Raw genomic sequence first — 23,316 nt, forward strand, 5'->3', positions numbered from 1 at the left:
GCAATACGCACAGAAAAACTCAGTTTAATAGAATCCCAATCCGTTGTTAGAATAGGTAACATAAAAAAACTAAGCAACATGACCAACATAAATTAACAAAGGACTACTAGCAGTTACTGACATATCAGCTTCAACTGACATGCAAAAAAGAAACAAACCGTTTGTTTACTTAGAAACACAATTACAAAATTGTGAAATATTTTTAATTTATTTAAAACAAAACTTACTGTCTGAAGTCTTATATCTCTTTAAGTGTGGTACACATCAATTTTGTCAGTGAATATTATATCCCAAACATGTCAAATATAAAACTACATTATTCTCTTATTTCGCCATTTTGAATTTTGAAGGCCCACACACTTTACCTGTGGAAATTAAGATCACATGATCGAGAAAGAGACTATAATTGATGTCAACAACTCAATAAATACCCATATCAATTACCAATTGTAAACCTTTGTTAGTCTTGTATGATTTTAAATTTTAGTTTCTTGTGTATAATTCGGAGTTTAGTATGACGTCCATTATCACTGTACTATTATGCATATTTTAGGGGCCAGCTGAAGGACACCTACGGGTGCGGGAATTCTCGCTACATTGAAGACCCATTGGTTGCCTTCGGCTGTTGTTTGCTCTATGGTCGGGTGGTTGTCGCTTTGACATATTCACCATTTCCTTTCTCAATTTTATCTAAATTGTATTTTTTTTTGTTGAAGTGTGTTATAAGGATACAAAAGAACACAGACGACTCCTTTTAAACATTGACTAACACAAACATAAATGTAAATGATCAATAGAATTATAACTTTTCCTTTTAATGAAATTAACAAACATCTACCCATCTATATAATGGAGAAAAAATTATTATACATTAAGCTGAAGGGATGATATTATTAGTTACATAGGGTGATAGTGATCTAATACGGTATAAATGGGGTCAGTAAATTCCGTATAGGGTGAGAGCGAAGCTCGAATCCCCATATGGAATTTACTGACCCCATATATACCGTATTACGTCACTAGCACACTATGTAACGATTTTATCTTACCGACTATCTGAACGTGTAAAATTTAGACTAGTGACCTATCAAAATAAGAAAGTTTTCAATACAGTTAGCATTAACATGATTAATAAGAAACTACTTCCTTTGATCCTACAAAAACAGATGCCAACAATGACAACTTGTTAGATTTAAATGTGTTTTATGAATTTATTTCACTTTATCATCACTTTCTTCGTCTGTTGAAACCATTAAGATTTTTTCTCAGTACTGTTTTGTTTTTCTAAAGGGACGTAACACCACTACTAACCGTGTATGAAATAAGCCCCGCCTCCTTATTACCTTATATGGAATATAAAGGGACGCAACTCCACTACTAACCGTGCATGAAATAAGCCCCGCCTCCCAACTAACCTTATTTTAAATATACACGGTTTCCACGGGGACGCTTTTAACCAATCATATTCCTAGAAATGTATAGGAGGTAAGATAAGGGACAAAAGCAATCGAAACCAAGGAATAAACAAAGACTCATAAAACCAAAAGACATTTACATAAACAGTTACAAATAGTAAATAAGATACAACACGAACTCCACTAAAAACCGGGAGTGAAATCAGGTGCTACGGAAGGGAAAACATTTCCTGCACCTTACACGGCACCCGTCGTGTTATTTCTTTTTTCAGTTCGGTAACGATGGGAGGTTATTATGACTGAGAAAGAATATCCGATATGATTTTTGACACACTTTTGTCATAAGGGCCAATCAGCTCATGATGACGACCATATAATTTCTTGAGTGACGACCTTAATTTGATTGATTCATAGCCCTGTCTTAGCAACTTAGAATGTTCTTGTGACAAAAATGCAGTCTTTTTAAAATGTTACAGCGAATCATTACTCAAAAACAACTAGCCTTTGTTTTGTTATTCAATGGAGTGGTTTGTAATATATTCTAATTTCTTTTATAAATAACAAACATGAATGTCTCATTAGGTACAAAAGGATTGTTAGAATTAACGGGGTTTAAATTTTGATAGTTTGTTACGAATCATGACATATGACAAACTTTGATTTTTCAGAAGAAGCAACACACTGAAGTGCCAAAATTATTGCCTTAGCTTCATAGTAAAGATGGATGCAGCAGGAGGTTTTAAGACTGACATATGGACAGAAACGATCACCTCAATTGATTGAGTACACACATTTAGTAAAATCGTGTGATTGTCTTTTGTTTAACTTACGATTGAAAGATATTAAAAACAAGTTTTTAAGATATATAAAACTAAGAATGACAATGTTTATTATATTTCATATACTTGCATGAAACTGCTTGATCCAGAATTAAATACGACAAAAATGGATGATTTATTTTGTTCATTATAAGTTATTGGCTAGGAAGAACAACGTCCACTGTGCAATAGCATCACGAAGTCAGCAGTATAGTGAATGTTCTTTTATATAACTTTTATCTATTACTACATACTCCGCATTTGAACTAAACAAAAAATATACTTTGTGATTCCTATGGACAAACACCAATAATTATTATTATATTTGTATGCACCATATAAGGTGAAATATTTAAATAGCTGTGTGTATTTTAAATAAAATTTTAAACAGGATACCTTATATTTTTTTTCAATAGAAAACTAGCAGACCATGCAATGATATTTGAATTAAAGTTTGATATAGATTAGAAATGTAATTTAGGTAATAAATTTTAAATTCAAAAACCAATGATTTAAACATCGTCCAGATCTTAAAGTATTTTTTTACAACAAAGGAAACATTGGAATTAAAACATACTGAAAATAATCAAATCAAACGATTAATGACCTCACAGGTTGATAACATAATTAGTAGTGTAAAATAATTGTTTTTTTTTTAAATTTGTTTAAAACTATGACATATGTCTGCCAGACGTATGAATTTATATAAAATATTAAAGGGGCACTAGCTGTCAAATTCATGTTCAACGATTCGACTCAAACAATCATATTAGATTTATAACAGTGTGAAACATTTATCCAAATTATAAAATTTAAAACAAACAATTTGCAGTGCATAAGCTCGATAATGTGTAGATTCGTTACGTGTGTATTTTAGTATAGACGCCATCTAATTAACTATTAACCCGAAAACCACCGACGGTCACATAAACATCAATATACATAGATATATGGACCTTGTGAAAATTAATTTTTCTATGTATGTTCGATTTCAATTTTGAGGTTAAGAAAAGTTAATTTTCGATTTTGCCTGTAAAACAAAACAAAGACTTTTTTTGTAAATCGAATCAGTCGATAAAAGTGATTTACCTTTGTTTCATTTTCACTGTAGACATTCTTTTAATAACCTAAAACGCATTAATCATGCATAATCCATCTCTAGCTAAGGGGTTAAATTGAAGTTCACAGGAATACGGATTCAATGAGGTTCAATTATTCACTCGCAAGTGCAAAATTCATCCTCGGTGTTTCTTGGCTTATTTTGACAAAATTGAACAGAACTCATAACAGCGAATTAGTGTTTCACTTTTTTACTTTCATTAATAAACATGAACATTTAAATGTGTTATGTATCACGCAACTAGTGCCTTTTTAGAATCACATGTACACGAACATATATTTGTGAATTACATAGTATCCGATCATATTGTTATATGCATTTAATTTTCAACTAAAAATATAATGCAATTTAAAACAAAAATGCATTCTACTGATATAAATAATATGTATATCCATGATACCACCGCACACCCTTTTCCAAGGAACATGTGCGCCCCTTTAGGTGACACAATCATCAATACACTCTTTAAAAGACTTGATTAATCAATTTTAAAGTTCATATTATAATCGGTTTAGTCGTTTTCATTTGTGCAAATCAATAAAAAGGTAAAGTCGAGTGTGATGTTTATGCACGGGTCATCGTTAAATATTGTGTATGTGTGTGGTTTAAAGGCAATTGGAAAATCTGGTTCCCGGTATTTGTATTCCGTCATCACGATGCCAAGTTTTACAGAAGGAACTAACATTTAACATCGTTTGAATACAGGAGGAGAAGACGTGGAAGAACTAAATAAGATCATCATGCTAAATTAACCCAGATAAAAATGAATAAATCGTATAGTTTCACGTCAAAGTGCTGCTGATTGTTTACTTATGATAACTGCATGAAATATACGGTCAGAAATTAACGCACTTATCAATAAATTACTGCAGAAATAGAGGATGAAAATACGAGCTATCTTTAAGGGATAAGAATCCAGTAAAGATCCACCACATTAATTTCCTTTTCTATAACCTGAAAAAAACATGTATCATACATGAACACTAAACTGGCGATTTAAACTCATTTGCGAAAAGCAAATGTATTTCAAAATGACCTACACTACCAATAATTTACCTATACTTTTTTGGTACATTTCTACCCTCGTGCATATTAGTACTGTAAGGAAAGACTGAAAACTTATAATGTTATACTTTCAATGAAATCAGTACTGATTTTGTCAGTACTGTTTCAGTACTGATTTTGACAGTACTGTTTTAGTACTGATTTTGTCAGTACTGTTTCAGTACTGATTTTGTCAGTACTGTTTCAGTACTGATTTTGACAGTACTGTTTCAGTACTGATTTTGACAGTACTGTTTCAGTACTGATTTTGTCAGTACTGTTTCAGTACTGATGTTGACAGTACTGTTTCAGTACTGATTTTGACAGTACTGTTTCAGTACTGATTTTGACAGTACTGTTTCAGTACTGATTTTGTCAGTACTGTTTCAGTACTGTTTCAGTACTGATGTTGACAGTACTGATTTCGTCAGTAGTGTTTCGTTACTAATTTCTTCAGTACTGTTTCATTATAACACTTTTTAAATCAGACTGTATCTGTATAGTGATGCCTAGTTGTTTTGTATATTTAGGGTGGGTTAATTGTTCTCTTTGACACTTACCCCATTTCCATTCATTTTCTTTATCGTGACATGTTAATGTTTTCGTCATTTTTTTTTTATTTCTCTGATTTTTGTTGTCCTGAAGTGGTTCAGCTTTAGATCCAGCTCTTCAACAGTTACTTTAGCTTTTTTTTTTAAATATTCTGGCTTTATGTCATATTTATTGTCAGAATTGCATCTTGTGTGGTCTACAAGGTTTATGTTTTTAATACTTATTAATACTTCTATTTGACAATACCATATTGCATGTATTTATATCTTGCTTGAGTCAAATCAGAACATATTGAACATTGGAACTCGATATATTACTTTTGAGATGATGGGTGGATGGATTTATGTTATGTGATCCAGTGGCAAGTTAAGTGCAGGAAGAGGACATGATACTCAGATATAAATACAATGTAATTAACATATTTTGTACAGAACTAGACCAATAATGCACTGAGCTCCTTTTTAACATGCTAGTTCACCACAAGGAGAGAATCTGTTATAAGACATGCCCCCCTACATGTACAGGTACCTTCAGACTGAACAGTGTATGTTTTTCTCCTTTTACTGTGAGCTGAGCGAACATTCAGAATACGACCACTTTTTTTAGTCTAACTTCTCATAAATAAATTTCCAATCATATGCTCAATGTAAGATGTTTAATGGTTAAATACATTTATTGACAGATTTCTTTTTTTTTGGTATACATTAATCATGCTGCAATTTCATTCACTTGTAATGAGTGTATTGTGAATAGTAACTTAAATACATGTATGCATAACTCTTGTACTCTTTCCTATAAAACTGCAGAGCGTATTTTACGAAAAGAATATGTGAAATTTAGTGCTACAATATTTAGGCATCCCGTTAACGGGGAGTTGAAAGGGTGAGAACTACATTACTCAGTATAGCATGTTCACATGAGGACTGATGACTTTCAGAACCTCTTGGTTTGTAGTTCCTCAGAAATCTCTGATTGATTTGAATCTTACAGACATACACACAAAGGTACATTTTGTAAAATAAGCATAAAAATTTAAAGAAAGATTTCCAACAGACTGATTAATGTCTGACGGAGGTCATTTGGTACATAATTAACCTGTTTGATTTTTGAACATATATGGTTTGCTTTTCAAAATTAATTTTTATTGACTGAATAAAACAAGCTGAAGAACTCAAATTTTTGTTCTATCTTCTTATCAACTGCAATAACTTCCATCGAAATACAATAAACAGTTATCTTAAGAATGAACAGCATTAAAAAGTAAAAAAATGTGTTTTTCTCTCTCTCAATTCAATGGGTTTTTTTAATAACTGTTTCATAATTCTGCTTCAATGTTATTTTCCATTGCTCTTCCTATGCATGTGATATATATCTTTGCCAACTTGTTTCTGGAAAGAAAAAAAGTGGATTATAACATTTATCATTTTGTTAAAGTCCAATAATAAGATTAAACAAATTAGGTCAACCATGACATAATGTGAATCAGTGTACATGCATTGCTAAAGGTGGTATAACGTTAATTATACAAGGTTTATATTATACAGGGAGAAAAATGAAAGAAAAAAAATGGAACAATGTTTGATTTACCTACTTGAAAACTGGCCTTGAAGTCATTAAACTTTCGAGTCAGTTATTTACGCAAACTCCAAAATCAACAAATCAACCAATCAAAATGCTGGATTTCAATTTTCGACCGCGATTTATTTTCTCCGGGCACTGAGAAAATTTTGTATGACTTCAGGGCCTGATCTTATACGATTTGGAGAAGAATTTTAGCGTCCCAAGTCTGGGTTCATGGCAAATATCCATGTTTTCAATACGGGCTGCACTTTTAACATTTTTAATTTGTTTTGTTATAAATTAGGTCGTTAATTTTTCTGAATTAAATTGTTTCATATATTGTTTATGTCATGGTCTTTTGTAGCCGACAATACGGTATGGGTTTTCTCATTGTTGAAGTCTGCATAGTTGTATATTATTGTTCACATTCACATCGTCTCAAATTTGGTGGATAGTTGTCTCAGTGACAATCCTACAACTTTTTATCATTTTATACATATGCAATAGTTTAAAAATTAAATAAAAGTATTCTTTTTGTGAATTTTTTCATTATTAGTACCAGTGGAAATTCTCATTATAATAAATCACTATCTTTTAAATTTGTTATTCGGTTACAGAGAAGGAGATCTTTGTTTATATTTCCTTTAGGTTCCTAAGTTCAACTATGTCCTGCTGTAACACTCTGACATCTTTGGATCGGCAACAAAACACATAATATGTATTAATATAATCTGATTATTCGAGCACAACATCAATGCAATCTGTGAAACAGTTAAATGAGAAGTTGTGTGTACGGATATGTACTTCCCGTAGACTTCTTTGTTAACTTTAATGATATATTTGAATTGTTGAAGAATTGTATTTCTACTCTTTATTTTTTTTAACTTGCTCGTTGTTGGTTTGTTGTCATATGAACACACTACAACATTTCATGATATTGAAATAAAATTATAGGAATAACTGCAAATACTTACTTTAAAAAAATCATAATTGAGTGTAAAACTATATAATATATACCTACCTTTCAAATTATTTCAATGTTCTACTGTCACCTTTCATACCAGTTCTATCTCTATCTCATATTTTATCTGTTCATGACAATTTTTAGTCGTTGATCTAAAACTTTTATTTTCCTCATAGACTTAGTCTTTGTGTTCTGGTGGGATCCATTTTAAGATACCTATAACAATAGATCATACTGCATCAAATACTTTGCATGCATTTATAAAAAGTTGTTTTTCCCAACATGCATGTTATGGTATTAATTATGGACGTAACACTTTGTAAATTGTCCTTTGAAAAAATACATCATGAGATAAAGTTTGTATCGATGATTTACAAAATTCTGTAAAGTGGTTCAGGAGTTATTGATGACACTTACGTGGGACATAAGGACAAGATATGTTCCATATGTGAAAACATTCTCACTAAGAAAATGTCACCAGAAGTGCAAGTCAGTCATCACAACGGATAATGTTTATGTGATACAGTAAAAACAGTAAAACCATTGGTAGTAAAATTGTGCGGGATGTTTAATTTTCAACAAATGTAAGATTGGTCACCTTTAATCGGATGCCTCATATAGCATGTATAGAAAGAGAGTGCCATGATCTCTGCAGGTTAATAACGTAACTACAATCCCCTTCCCTTTCATGAATATGACCTACCGAATTAGACTATTTACCGGATTTGTAATCACTTAAGCAACACGACGGGTGCCACATGTGGAGCAGGATCTGCTTACCCTTCCGGAGCACCTGAGATCACCCCTAGTTTTTGGTGGGGTTCGTGTTGTTTATTCTTTAGTTTTCTATGTTGTGTCGTGTGTACTATTGTTTTTCTGTTTGTCTTTTTTATTTTTGGCCATGGCGTTGTCAGTTTGTTTTAGATTTATGAGTTTGACTGTCCCTTTGGTATCTTTCGTCCCTCTTTTAATAACTATTGCAACAACTCTTTGAGAGGCCGTCGGTGGCCTTTTGTCTGAATATGCAGCAGGGCAAATTCCTGTCCACCTTCAATATGCTTTCGTTGTCCAGTGGCAGTCCAAGTTTCATTGACCTTCTTTCACCCCAGTTGACATCTTTTACAGGACTTACCTATTGAACTTATTTAACAATTGTTTTGAACATGCATGTAATATGTGCCACTGGACATTAAGCAAATTTTTAATACATGCTCTAATATGTTATTATTTTGAGAAATCTCAGTAGGCTCATTTTAAACTATGGGGATTATCCTCTTAAAATATAAATATTATTCATACAAAGTATTGCTCAATAATTATGTGTCGGATTACTAGTATTCGTGTGTCGGTCCAATGGTTCGTCGGACTAATAGGGCGTCAGGCTATTGGGGTGTCGGACCAATATGGTGTCCGAACAGAAAGATTTAAAAGGCAAAAAAAAATTAAAAAAATGTGCAACTTATAAAAGGGTCTGGTCTGGAAGTGGTTTCTTCATTTCTGTATTCTGTAATATTCTATACCATTTTTCACTTTTTATTATTAATTTTGCCTGTTATTCTCTTTTCTTCATATTCAAGCACCATACTATTATCGATTCTTCATTGCTTCTGTCTACTTTATAACAACAATGGGAATAATATGAAAGCCAGCCAAATAGGACATTGGAAAATTGTCTGTTTTCTGTTTCTTGGTTTATTCTTGCTTGTCGTTGGAGACAAACTTTGTCTTTCTGTCTCTTTAGTTTGTGTGTATTATTATAAATTAAACGAATGTAACACAAATTTGCCATCTTTAAACAAATTTGTTGAACATTGCATCTGTTATTTAATCTCTTTTTAACAGAAGGAAAAAACTAAGATTAAATATAATCAACAGAAGTATAAAAAAAACTATGAACTAAGTCTTTGAAGTTAGATGCATGATTTTTGTTATTAGTTGTTAGTGGCTTTGAACTAGCTGTCAGTAACTGCAAGTACTCTCAGATCTGTATTTAGTGACCTTTTTTGTTGAGTAACGGTAACGTCCATTATGTTTTTGTTACTGAGATGTATTTCTATTTGCATTCATCTGTTATTTAAAGTTAAATAAGCCTTTTCAACTGAATTTTATAGTTTGTTGTTATGTAGTACTGTTACAACTCTGTTCCAGGTTTAGGGGGAAGACCCTAGCATGTTTAACCTCACCACATTCTGTATATATGTTCCTGTCCGAAGTCAGGAGCCTGTAATTCAGTGGTTGTTGTTTGTTGGTGTGTTTAATACATATTCATTGTTCGTTCATTTTTGTACATGAATAAGAACGTTAGTTTTCTTGTTTGAATTCGTTGACATTTGTCATTTTGTTGCCTTTTTTAGCTGACTATGCGATATGGCTTTGCTCATTATTGATGAACGTATGGTGACCTATATTTGTTAATTTCTGGTCATCTGATCTGTTGTGAAGAGTTGTGATTATTCCGCTCATTTTGGGTGCCATGATTGGCAAATAAAATATATGTTGTTGCTGTTGTTGTTGTGTCGTTGGCAATTATACGGCATCTTTTTTTATAAACAAATATATATATATATATTTATGTAAATCGAATGTTCTGTTCCCTTATGAACCACATAAATTTGAACTAAATTCTTGAAGGGAAAGACATTGTTTTTGTATAAATGTCAACAGAATATAGAATGTTGTGTCAACAGAATACAGAATCAACATTCTGTATTCTGTTGACACAGTATACAGAATGTTGATTCCGGCAAAATATATGATCTGACAGGATGTTCACGGAATAAAACATGTGATGGAAGAAGACATAGCCTACATTTGACTTGTAAAACATACATGAACAATAGCAATCCGTAGATGATTCGAAAAGGATCCGCCATCTCTGACTTGTCGTAACAATCGTCTCTTTCTGTAACTTTAAGAATTTCTACAAGTGGCTGGTAAACCGATATTTTCTCTGCTGTATTTCTGTATCCTATCCTTCCCGGCTGATCTACTGTTGTCTCAAATTTTGCCGTTGATGTTATTATCTTCATCACAAAAGCGCGTCAATATGGAACATACAATTGCCTATTGTAAAACGTTTATGTGATTGGATTTACACATGACGTCATTCATTGTTTACAAACGTTATTTTTGCACTCGCACTGACATTTGAACAGTTCAACAGTTCAAACTTCTTCTGGAGGGATTGAAGGTAGATCAAGGTATAGTAGTACATTTAATATTTTAAAACTGAGAAAAGTGTAGCATATAGCTAATTCAAAACATATTACGTTAGTTAAAAAAACAGAATACGCGTTACACAGTGGCGGACCCCTGGGGTTCCGGGGGTGGGAACACCAAATTATTTTGGACGTTCAATGCATTATTCTATATAATACTACTTAAAATATTTTATTTCCCCCATTTTTTCGCTATAATTATGAAATCTTTAGGGGACTGAGTTGGAACCCCCCTTTTTCCTTTTATCCAGAGTGTTTGGAACCATAGGAACTTGTTTCTATCCTAGTCCTATAACATATGACCTCGGGGCATTATTTACTATTTCTATTTGCTGTTCTGATATTTTCTTTTTATTATCAATGTGCCAACAAAAAAAATTGGAAATATCAGTATAAAAACGTTAAAAATTGAATAAGAATGCGAAGTCATATGTTATAGGACTAGTTTCTATCAATACGAAGGTCGACTATGGATAGTCGACCTTCGTATGGATAGAAACAAGTGCCTGTGTAGGTCGACTATGGATAGTCGACCTTCGTATGGATAGAAACAAGTGCCTGTGTTTGGAACCCTCTTTTAAAACAATGGGTGGATCCGCCTCTGGTTACAGAACTTTCTGTAAATGTCAAAATAGGTATAAAATCGCGGGTTGTTTTGGATATACATATTATTACTTCTTTGCCAAACCTTATTAAATAGATTATAGTATTAATATTTGTCAAATTGATATTTGTGAAATGATCAGCCTGACTTTTTAAACATAAATTATGATTGGATAAAGGGAGGTGCGGTACACCCCTCGGCGTAAGAAGGAGGAGGGGTCCGAAGGTTGGACCCCTTTTTAACGATAAATGCATAAATTTGAAAAGGGAAATCTATTTGGAAACCCTATCTCCAGATTTGGAACCCCCTTTTAAAAATGTGTTTCCTATTTTGACAGGATTTTTTTTTTATAGGGTCCAATGCTTCATTTAATTTGGGAAACATTTTAATATATAAGTCCTAGGTGCCTACAAAATTATTTCATCTCGCCACATTGACTGCTGTGTTTGTTGCTGTTCAGTTGTTGCTGCATATATGTATATTTTTTATATATAAGTGATCTCGTTTGAAATGATTTAACAACAACATTTCTGTTACTTCTGGTTTTTTTTAAATATTTTTTTAGCATACTGTGCGATCTGGGCAATGCGATATATGGGTTTGCTCATTGTGCATTTGATGTGGTAAAAATCAGGGGCGGATCCCGGATTTTTGAAAGGGGGGGCGAAGATATTAAATTTTGACGAGCGGAGCGAGTCGGAAATTTTTGGGGACCTTTTTTGGGCTAAAAAAAACATAAAATAAGTGTTATATGCACTATTTAAACAGTTTCTGGCTTGGGGCATGCATATTTTATAGTTGCTGTAAAGTGTAAGGATTGGACATTTTTTATGCTGTATTCTCCCTATTAATTGTCTATCATAAAAGAAATGATAGTATTGATCCAAAGCTATGTACTGATATATTTGATGTAGGACTTGTCAGTAAAAAATAGACATGGAAATTAGATGAAATTTACAATACGACCGACACGAGTTAAAAAAGATAAACAAGCAGTTTTTATCAAAATGTTTGATTGATATGTTTCACCCAACATAACTTAGGGGACCGAAGTGAGGGGTTCCAAATCCAACAAAGACTATGAACGTGTCTGAAATGACAACGAAGTTATGAATGACGGTCAACAAATGGAGACATAAAAGTCACACCTAGTAGGCAGGTTGCATGCAGTCTGGTCTTGAAAAAAAGTATTCAATATATATAAGTCCGGCAAAACAGACATTCCAGTCAGACATGCAAACCCCGGCCACAAAAAAATACGCCCGTTTTTATTCATCATGTTCATTTCATGCTAAATATTTTTGTTGGAAATTTTAGTTTTTAATAGCAAAAAAGTGGACAAGACTATTGTTTTCAATCCAGATACGGCCAATTTTTTTGTTAAAGGCAAGAATCAGAGTCATTTTTTTTTCTCTCTTATATCTCAGACTGCCTCCCCAAATCAAATGGTTCGTACCTGAGACTTGAAATCTTTCTAGAGCTTATACTGACTGGGGATCATTATTCAATTTGTTAAACATGTTTTCGTAGGTAAATAATATTGTGGAACTTTTTTTTCATGAGAGTGTAATAGTCTATAGAGTATTTATCATTACTTTCTGTTTAGTGGAATAATGAAATAGAAGTCAATACGTTCTTGTTCAATCCTGTGTCGCTTTGAAGGTTTCCTGATTGTCATGACAACCTCAGCCTAAGCAATGTGTATTACTGTAATTTGAATTTCAAAATGACCGAGTGCCGTTTTTTCAACGCACTGGTCAACTCCACCATAGCAAATCACATGACTTTGACAATCAGTAAATACCGGCCAGCGAAAAATGTCTTTATAAGTAAAGAATTGTCGTATAAAAATTAAATACTCGGGAAATGGCAAAATTCACGAAGTCTAGTCTGATTAATCATTTTACAAAAAAAAAAGTCCGAGCAAAAGGGGGGGGGGGCGGGGCGTACGCCCTCTACGCCCCCTCTGAATCCGCCACTGAAAATCATTCAACAGTCTTCCTATTTTTATATTGTAAATAAAAATGTCTGTGAAATATTTGAATTTCTATTTTATTTTGGTACTGGCTATGGTAACATTGAAATGTAACAGTCGTAAAAAAGTTATTGTTACAATGAAGTTTAGGCTATATCGCCGGAATGCAGATCTAGGGTTGACTAAGGAACTACATAGAATACTTACGATTGTAACAATGATATTTATGTCTACGGTTACATTGTGTTATTGTTACGTAAATGCACTCAAATGAAAAATTATTTTTTACAATATTAATTTTAATTTGATTGTCAGTGTATATGTTACAGTGAATTTGTATAATCAGTGATTATGTAGAATCCCTGAAATTTTCAGGGATTATGTAGAATCACTGGCTTGGTTAGTGATTATGTAGAATCCCTGAAATTTTCAGAGATTATGTATAATCACTAGAAAAAACGTCAGGGATTCTACATAATAACTGAAATGAAGAAATAGTTGTATTTATAAAGAAAGTTAATAAAAATGAAATGATTTATTCTATGAAATCACATAAAAACATCATAATACAGTAACAAAAATTGCAACAATATATCAAAATGATAAACCCATTTTTTTTTTAAAGTTATGTTAAACTATATTAAAATGTTAAACACAATATATATTAAAATAATATGCTTCACATCTGTTTTTACCACAATATCCACATTTTAAAAATCCTTTTCCTGCACATATCGAATCAGATTTTAACAACACGCCTAAGAGAAATAAAAAAGTTTAGTAAAAACATACGAAGGTACACCCCCCCCCCCCCCACTAAAAAAAAATTTAAAAAAATAAGTATTTAAGAATCTGCAACCTTGAACTGGTTCGAGCAAGAAAGATGAAGATACCATTGTTTTGTGGTCAGGCAATATCCTTTTTTATACCTTTTTTTTTTAAAATTGCCGTTATGTTTTCTGGGTTTCACTTTTCTTTTTTATCCTATCGAATTGCTATGAGAATTTGCAAGCTTCCTTTTAAATTTTGTTCTATTTGTCAATCCCAAGTTCTGCCTGTTTTTCAATACATTTAGATGTCAATGAAGTTCTCACAGTTTGAATTTCTTGCAAATTGTTCTTTGAACAAAAAAAATCACACAAAACAGTTGTTCCATAATCTACTTCACCATTTGCTTTACATGCATGTATCACAAATAACATGCTTGTGGATTTACAAATAGAACATGAATATCCATTTGACGATGGCTTTTTTAATAAACAAACAATTATACATGTAAAGCTATCGTTATAAAGGGAAGGGTAATATTTTTAATTTTGAAGTCTTCAACTATATCTCGAAACTTTGAGTTGGTTATATCTTTTAGGTCATCCTCTGTGTTTAAAAGCAAAATTATTTCATCTGGCAAGGAAAATGAAAGAAACTTAAAATTATAATTTGTCTATATTAATTTTGTTTATCAAACAAAGGACCATTAAATTATTCATAATCCCTGAAATCATATTAGGGAATTTGTAGAATAATTATAAAAATGTTCAGTGATTATGTAAAATCACTGGTCATTTTCAGGGATTATATATAATTACTAATGATTTTAGTGATTCTACATATTCCCTGAAAAATCAGGGATTCTACATAATCCCTGATTATACAAATTCACTGTAACATATACACACAACCAGTATGTTGTTTCAGTCCGATGCATTTTTGGCCCGGTGTAACCACTCTCAGTGGCGGATCCAGAAATTTACATAAGTGGGGGGTCACTGACTGACCTAAGAGGGGGCCGGCTCCAGTCACGCTTCAATGATTCTCCTATATAAGCAACCAATTTTTTTCCAAAAAGGGGGGGGGTCTCCAGCCCCCCTCCACCTAAATCCACCTCTCACTCTAGGCAGCCCTCACAAACGAGTAATTGGGGTGGATGGGTTGGGTGGCTCAGTGTTGTATTAATATATAAGAAGATGTGGTATAACTGCCAATGAGAAAAGTCTCCTGTTCATATAAGTCGTAATTTGTAGAAGTAAACCATTATAGGTCAAAGTACGGTCTTCAACACCGTGCCGGCATGAGCTCTCACCGAACAGCAAGGTGTAAAGGGCCCCAAAAGTTAAGACAATAACCTCTTTTGTATTGTTACAATCTCAAAAACGTGTCCGATAATTTAAGAATGTGTCCGGTTAAAAACGCCAGAATATTTCAAAACTCATATACCCCCAATGATACTCTGTAAAGTAAAAACGCAATTCAATATTAATGGTGTGGGATACGATAGAACCGGTATTGTTCGGTTGGATTGTTAATGATTAGAAAAAAAAGCCGAAGCAGGTGCCAAAAAAAAAATCTGGAGGAAAGGTTTAGTAATCCGTACAGACAAATGTCCAAGGTATGCTACACTGTGCACGCTTTCTTCTGCTTGCAGACTCAGACTATAGGTCTGGTTTAAAAAAAGAATTGCACAATAAAAAGTTATTTTTATTTGAAGCGCTTTAATTTATGATTTTCTTTATCAATATGATTATTATTATTATAAAGTTCAGACAGAGGTACTTCACAATTTAGAAAACTAATACATCATGTACATTTTATATTGTATTTTATTCCCGGTGCTTGAACACGTTTACTGTATGTCATTGATAAACATTAGTTTGTTCAGCATAGGTAATTCATAACAAGCATAACTGCAGGCTAAGTTTACAACACATAATTAACTATTGATTACTTAATGTTCCAGTGGCAAATATGTCATGCGTATTTAGAAAAAAAAACCCATTAACATTGCATTTAATAAGTTTTGTAAAGTTTAAATCATCGTTTATGAATAGTAAGTAAATTCTATTGTTTTAATATTATCCGGTGATGCCTATAAATGTCTTTTTACAAAATGTATGTCTATGAGGGTACTGCTCGACTGGCGTCCCGCAGAAGTGGTTTCGCCAGTGCAATTTGACATGTTTATCAAATCATTGACGTCACATTGACACGTTTTTGAGGAATCGGACACGTTTATGTGTGCTACCATAGATAGATGTATAACATCTCTGGCTAGGTGCTACATATATGACTATGTACGATAAATTTTCAATTAAATTAAATTTCCACTACAATCTATTAAACATTAATGTACTTTTGTATAAAGTAGTTAGTATATATTTTAATGTCTTTCGTCGATGTTTCACGGATCTTATTATAAAGAGCACATAAATAGACCGATGGTTAAAGCTACACGTGTATGAAATACTTGCCACTGGCAAACACCAATACTTTGATGATGATGAATTAAATTATCATATTTTCTTTTTTTTTAGAAACAAATTTCAACTTTGATTGATTATAATATTTATATATACATGTAGTATCTGAAGTCCAGTCCATTAGTGATTACTTGACTTATGGTAGTATATAAAGTAATAAGAGAATTTTGATGTCATACCATTCCCATCCATAATTGTGCATTCTTTTTATTTTTATATAACACAGAAATGAGGAAAGTTTTAACATAAGATAATTTATTGTAGCCTAGACCTGTCGGTGACCTTCTGCTGTTGTTTTTTATTTGGTCGGGTTGTTGTCTCTTTGACACATTCCCCATATCCACTCTCAATTTTATTATTTATAAATTCATTACATTTTCTTTCCTCAGAATGATTAACAGCAATGGAGACAGGAGCAGACATGGGAATGTTCGATGTGAAAATTGAAGACATATAAACAAAATGATGTATCTAGACAATATGGCACTCATCAGAAAAAAAACCAACATTTGATCATGAACCATTGAATCCTGAGTTTCGGACAAGTTCCAAAACATTAAAGGTGGATGCTTATAATGAGCTCATATTAGAACTAAAGTGTCCTCTTGAATTACCACTGTACATGTAAAAAGACACATCATATCCGGGACTGAATTGAGGAAAAGAGCCAGGAAACTGTCTGACATTCAACAAAGCATTCCAAAGAAAAGATGGCATAGGGGGAGAGCAATGAAACATGATACATGCAAAATTAATAAGTGTCTTTGATTGTTTTATTTATGAGCTTTAAAGGGTCATAAAATAACCAAGGGGCGTAAAAATGACAGAGATTTTTGCCACAAACATCACATGTTGGTATGACATTGAATGTTTTATTATATATTAAAAAATGGTTATGATAAATAAAAGAAATTCCAGTTATGATTAAAAATAAGGTAATCGAGAGATTGTTTTTTGTTGATTATAATGCATTGCCTAACATAGTAACATATAACTGCATTAATTACAACATATTTTAAGCAATAGCAAAATACCAAAAAATGAACAGTATTGAAGATTCTAATCTTGTTTGATATATATATAAATTATGCGCTTTTATACAATTGATAATGTAAAATATCAGCCTCGAACCACAGTGTGAATCTTCCTGATGTCGAGTGCGTATTTTTTTTTATAAACACTGAAAGACAGTCACAATCAAAATCAAGAAGTAAGCAAAGAATCACAAAACGAAAGGGCATTTATAACAACACATTGAAAATTACATATATAAAAACAACACGAACTCCATTAAAAACCGGGAGTGAATTCAGGTGCTCCTAATGCATATTATTTTTATAAACACTGAAAGACAGTCACAACCAAAATCAAGAAGTAAGCAAAGAATCACAAAACAAAAGGGCATTTACAACAACACTTTGAAAAATACAAAAAAGACAACACGAACTCCATTAAAAACCGGGAGTGAATCCAGGTGCTCCTAATGGGTAAAATCCGATAAACTGCTTATCTTGATTCATTTCTGTTGTTTTCTCCTTCGCTTCAATAGTATCTCGATAGACGAGAGTAAGCTTGATAATTTTCCTTGGTCATGTTCACGTCGCTAAAAAAAATCTGCGCAGCTGTTTGATATAGTCTAAGAGAAAAACGTAACCAGCTAAAAAAGGATAATAATAATATTGTCACAGAATTATCAAACCTATATTTGGATACCAATTGTACTGAGATGCACATTGTAAAAACTTCTCTAATGATAAACACTTAATCAGAGATATCTACAAAAGATACAAAATATGCCACAAATTATTATATAGCATACTATACTTACCGAGTTTAAAAGTGTTCAGTTCCAAATATTTTTTGAAACAATACACATTCAAGTTAAAAAGATTAACAACACCAAATCTACTGAAACAGTACTGAAAATGACAATACCGAAATAGTACTGTCAACAACAGTACTGAAACAGTACTGACAAAATCAGTACTGAAACAGTACTGACAAAATCAGTACTGAAACAGTACTGACAAAATCAGTACTGAAACAGTACTGACAAAATCTGTACTGAAACAGTACTGTCAAAATCAGTACTGACAAAATCAGTACTGATTTCATTGAAAGTATAACATTATAAGTTTTCAGTCTTTCCTAACAGTACTGATATGCACGAGGGTAGAAATGTACCAAAAAAGTATAGGTAAATTATTGGTAGTGTAGAAGGATTGTCAATAGATGCTATATACATTCAAAATGTGAGCCAGGTATGACGAACAAAACTAGTTTAAAATACACATTCAAGATACTACCATTTACCAGATTATAAACAAAATATTATCTTTATAACAAAATGCGCATTGAACTGTGATCTCATCATTGAGTCGATATAAAGAATAGTATTGATCTTTAAGTATACGTATTGTATTTCTTGAAGTAGGTATATGTCTTTTATGCACAAAGAAAATATATCGTGTTCCGTCGTGGTCACTCTTATCAAAATCATAACGATCTCAAATTCTGAAAGATGATCACGGATTACACAAATGATTTACAATTTTAAACAAATGATAATATGATAATACGAAAACAAGTTTGAAGACAAAATAATGAATTTAGAAAAAATAACAAATAGATCTTTTGATATAATCTCATTTTTTTTAAACCTTATTGTTTTAAAAGTTTATAACATTGCATTACGCATATAGATATTTGTTGTGGAAGCATTATTACAAATGCAGAATTTCAACTATCATTTACGGTTTATATATAGCATTGTATATTTTTCATTTTATATATTTTATCCAAGTTGATACAACAGCTGACCCAACAGAATTATGGGGAAGACCAACTACAGTGTTACGGTCACAAATCATAAATTGAATGACAGAAACGATGTGTCAGTGTCTCAATACCCTAGAACAAGCCGCGTAGTCTGAGATCTTAAGATATAAAAATAGCATTGAAAAAATTGGAATAAGATTGATAAAACATAGAATGACAATGTAAACAAAACATTATATGCTTACCTGAAACTACTTTATCCAGAATCAAATGAGACTTAGATGATGAAATGCATGCTTAATGATGTCCATTATAATTCCATCAGATATTTATCATTGAAGTGAAATGTTATTTTCATATAATTTCTCTTTTAACAAAACGGATTTTGATTGTTAAACTGATAAGTGATATTTTGTGATTCATGAAGTAAAACCCCAATATTAATGATTGAAGTCTGTGCCTTACATTGCAATACCTGGTTGTTCTTTAAATAAATTTTAAACATGATACCTGATATTGTTCAATAGAAAACTCACAGACCATGCAAATTGTATGTAAACTAAAGTTTGAAGTTTTGTATTTAACATTGACCTGAATTAGAATTGTAAAAATATATCTAAACAACTTCGAAAATAAGAATTGCATTTTATCATCACGCATTCATCATTTTAATGAATTGTTATTTGATATAACTTCCATTTTAACACAACAAATTCCGCATTTGAACTTTAAAAAGATATTTTGTGATTCATTCTGACAAACCCCAAAACTTATTATTGCATTATGTACCTTACAGTACGACTAATTTAAAACATAACTCGTTGTATTTTAAATCAACATTTTAAACAAGATACCTGATATTTTTCAATAGAAAACTTCTAGACCATGCAAATGAACTAAAATTTGAAGTCTAGTATTTGGCATTGACCTAAATTAGAATTGCAAAAAATGTATTTAAAACTCGTCCAGATTTTAAAGTTTAAATGTTTTTTTATGTTGAACTTTTGAATGAATGCATAAGGAACAATAATATTCATCTATAACAAAAAAAAAGAGAAAGCATATTATGTTCTAGTTTGAATAAACTATATGAATTTCTATTGGAAAAGTTTTTAAAACTACCTCGAGAAGGTTTTACAGAAGTGGATGTTTGTTTCAAATAGGTCCTAACGTTGGCGAACTGAGTTAAAAGTCGGCTGGCAAACGTTAGTCTGAAGTTAGATAGATAGATAGATAGATAGATAGATAGATATATACTTTATTCTCTAAAAATTAAATACAAGTTTACAGAGAAACATACAATAGAAATACAGATACAATATTAAGGTACACACATACAGTAAGATATTTTAAAAGTACACAATTATGATTGAATACATGTTTAGTAACATGTATAATTAAAGAAACTTGGTTTTTTTGTTGTACAACGCCATCACAATGTCAGATGCCATATGTCAGTCGGTACTTTGGCCTACTATTGTTTACATTTTACACAATGTGACTTGAATAGAGAGTTTTCTCATTGACACCCATACCCCATCTTATTTATATTAAAACAATTAGGGTCACCCAGGATAGACTCAGGAAAACAGTTCTTGGACCTCATTGCTACATACCTGTGCTGATTCAATATGAATACCGGCTGATTAATGTTTTGGTCTTGTATCATGATTAGATAAACAAAAGACAAAACCGGTAACAGATAAGGTAGTCTGACATAACGACAAACAATAGACAAAACCGGTAACAGATAAGGTAGTCTGACATAACGACAAACAATAGACATTGCGTTGCTTTAAACCGGTTTCATTTAAATAAATTTTTGTTTTTAACGAATAATAGGGGATGCATTCAAAAACCATCATCGCCTATCATTTATTACATCATCTAAATTGAAAATCATTTAAGATTACCGAAAGGTATCTAAGTGTTTTTTTTTTATTAAATATCTCTATGTAGAAAATAAACGATTTTTATTTTATTCAGGAGCAATTCATAATTGTCACTTGTGTCGAAATTATTTTATGACACTATTAATCATTTATCAAGTCAGATACAATCACGGGCATTTCAAAAGTTCCTATTTTGTTTATTTTCCATACGTCTAATACTGCCCACTCTATGATTTACCTTTTTGACGATATCTGCTATTAAATTTTTAGTATTATTTAGGCAATTCCTCCGAGGTCATACTAATTTTTAAATGTATTTACATCATTAAAAATAGAGATTGTCAAATTTGTAAAACTGAAGTCGAATGTATACTTTTCCCATGAAAGTAAGTAAAATGGATTTGAAATTGTAGACATTTTCATAATGCCAGTTCATTTTCTCCTTTGAATTAACAAATACACATATAAAACTACTTTCCTACCTAAGGAAATTAACACGTTTCTTTTTAATTGATATTTTCACAGTTTCAGAAAAAAACTTGAACACACCGATACATGTCTCTGTTAGTAATATATAAATCTTCACAAAACCTTAAGATGCAATTATTCATCTATACACAAATTTTAACTTGACATCCATTCAAAACTACTAAACGACGTCGATGTTCGTCATATAATTTTATACAATGATTTTGATGAAGATCTTCACATTATATAGTGAAAAAAATCTAATATAAATGTGATTTTTTTTTAAACATCTCTTAGACAAGCAGGTAATTTGTAAAAATATAATACGTAAAGCTCACATTACGCTTCAAAATGTTTACATTCTCATATATTCAATATACAGACCATCATCCAGCCTGAATGAACACATTTTGAGGTTCCAGAAATGGACGTTTACAAGTAAACCTTGTTGACAATTAATTACAGGCTAGTAGGTCTTTTTTTCTGACATATTTCTTACAATTAATTTGTGTAATTTTTGTTGATAAATTAGAATAAAATTCCAATTCCTTCATGGAAATTTGACGTTATGTTAATGAGCCTTTTTCTAAGTCTTTGTCAAGTAACCGATCTGATTTTCAGCACCTATACGCCAACCCATTTTAAAACTGTCTGGTTTAAGCGTTCCCGGTGAAGGATTATCAAAACAGGATATTGGTCGCGCGAAATTTATCAATTGTTTGTTTTTTTTAATATTCCTTTTCTGTCCATAAACATAAAACTTGCACTGCATAACCCGATAAATATCCGGTTATTCCATTAACGTTAACTGTACATATTGATTATAAACATTGGTCTTACAAACAGTTTCGATATGAACTGACGGGTTAATATATCAAGTTCAATTGAATAATTTTACAAAGAAATTGTGTATGAAGACACACAACTTGTCGACAATGGAAAATTCGTCCTATGATTGGGTCAATTGAAAACTAAAAAACATATCTCCTTCCTTTTTTCCATTGAAACTAGAATACATTGGTGCACTTTTGTTCTCTCTTATTTTTGATTGGACGATGTAATTCTTTCAAATAGTGTATTTACACCATGAATTGTTCTAAATAATACAGATGTTCTTATCCCAGGCAAAAAACCCTGGACGTATTGGGCACAACAATTTGGAACTGTTGGTCCTCTGTGCTTTTTTTTTGGCTTAAGTCACTGGTTAGTCTTGTGTGTCTTGCGTCTGGCGTATAAAATTTTAAACCTGACACCTGTTATTAGCTATTATTCGTGTGTTTCTTTGTTCTATATGTTCTCCCATTTATTAGTAATGTAGTCCTATCATGTAATGTTGTCATTTTAATGATATATTTAATATTGCCTTAAAAGAGGGAGGTTTGACATGCCATAAAACCAGGTTCAACTCACCATTTTTGTATTAAAATGTCCTGTACCAAGTCAGGACAATGGCCATTGTTTAATTATAGTTCGCTTCTATGTGTGTTAAATTTTATTGTTGTGTTTCTTTTGTTTCGTAGTTCTCCTCTTATATTTGATGTTTGCTTCAGTTTAAGTTTGTAACCCAGATTTTTATTTACTCAATCGATTTATGAATTTCGAACAGCGGTATACTACTGTTGCCTTTATTTATTGTAATCTAACTAAGATATTT

General features: G+C 31.8%; 1 protein-coding gene and 1 long non-coding RNA gene across 5 annotated transcripts in view; one reads left to right on the plus strand and one right to left on the minus strand.

Moving 5' to 3' along the window:
• Positions 1-19,829, minus strand: part of LOC139501621 (uncharacterized) — a 42,734-nt gene extending 22,905 nt beyond the window's left edge. For 2 of the 4 annotated variants that reach the window (XM_071290744.1, XM_071290741.1), the window contains exons 1-2: positions 19,548-19,829; positions 228-365 (exon numbers count right to left, since the gene is read on the minus strand). The gene's annotated coding sequence lies outside the window, so the exon portion shown is untranslated. The remainder of the gene's footprint in view (positions 1-227; positions 366-19,547) is intronic. The other 2 variants (XM_071290743.1, XM_071290742.1) reach the window with 1 other exon arrangement.
• LOC139501635 (uncharacterized) lies at positions 10,507-17,469 on the plus strand. Its single transcript, XR_011658622.1, has 2 exons — positions 10,507-10,673; positions 16,914-17,469. It is a non-coding gene; the product is annotated as an uncharacterized lncRNA (long non-coding RNA).
• Positions 19,830-23,316: the final 3,487 nt, after the last annotated feature.

This window comes from Mytilus edulis, chromosome 13, assembly GCF_963676685.1.
Source record: "Mytilus edulis chromosome 13, xbMytEdul2.2, whole genome shotgun sequence".
NCBI lineage: Eukaryota > Metazoa > Mollusca > Bivalvia > Mytilida > Mytilidae > Mytilus > Mytilus edulis.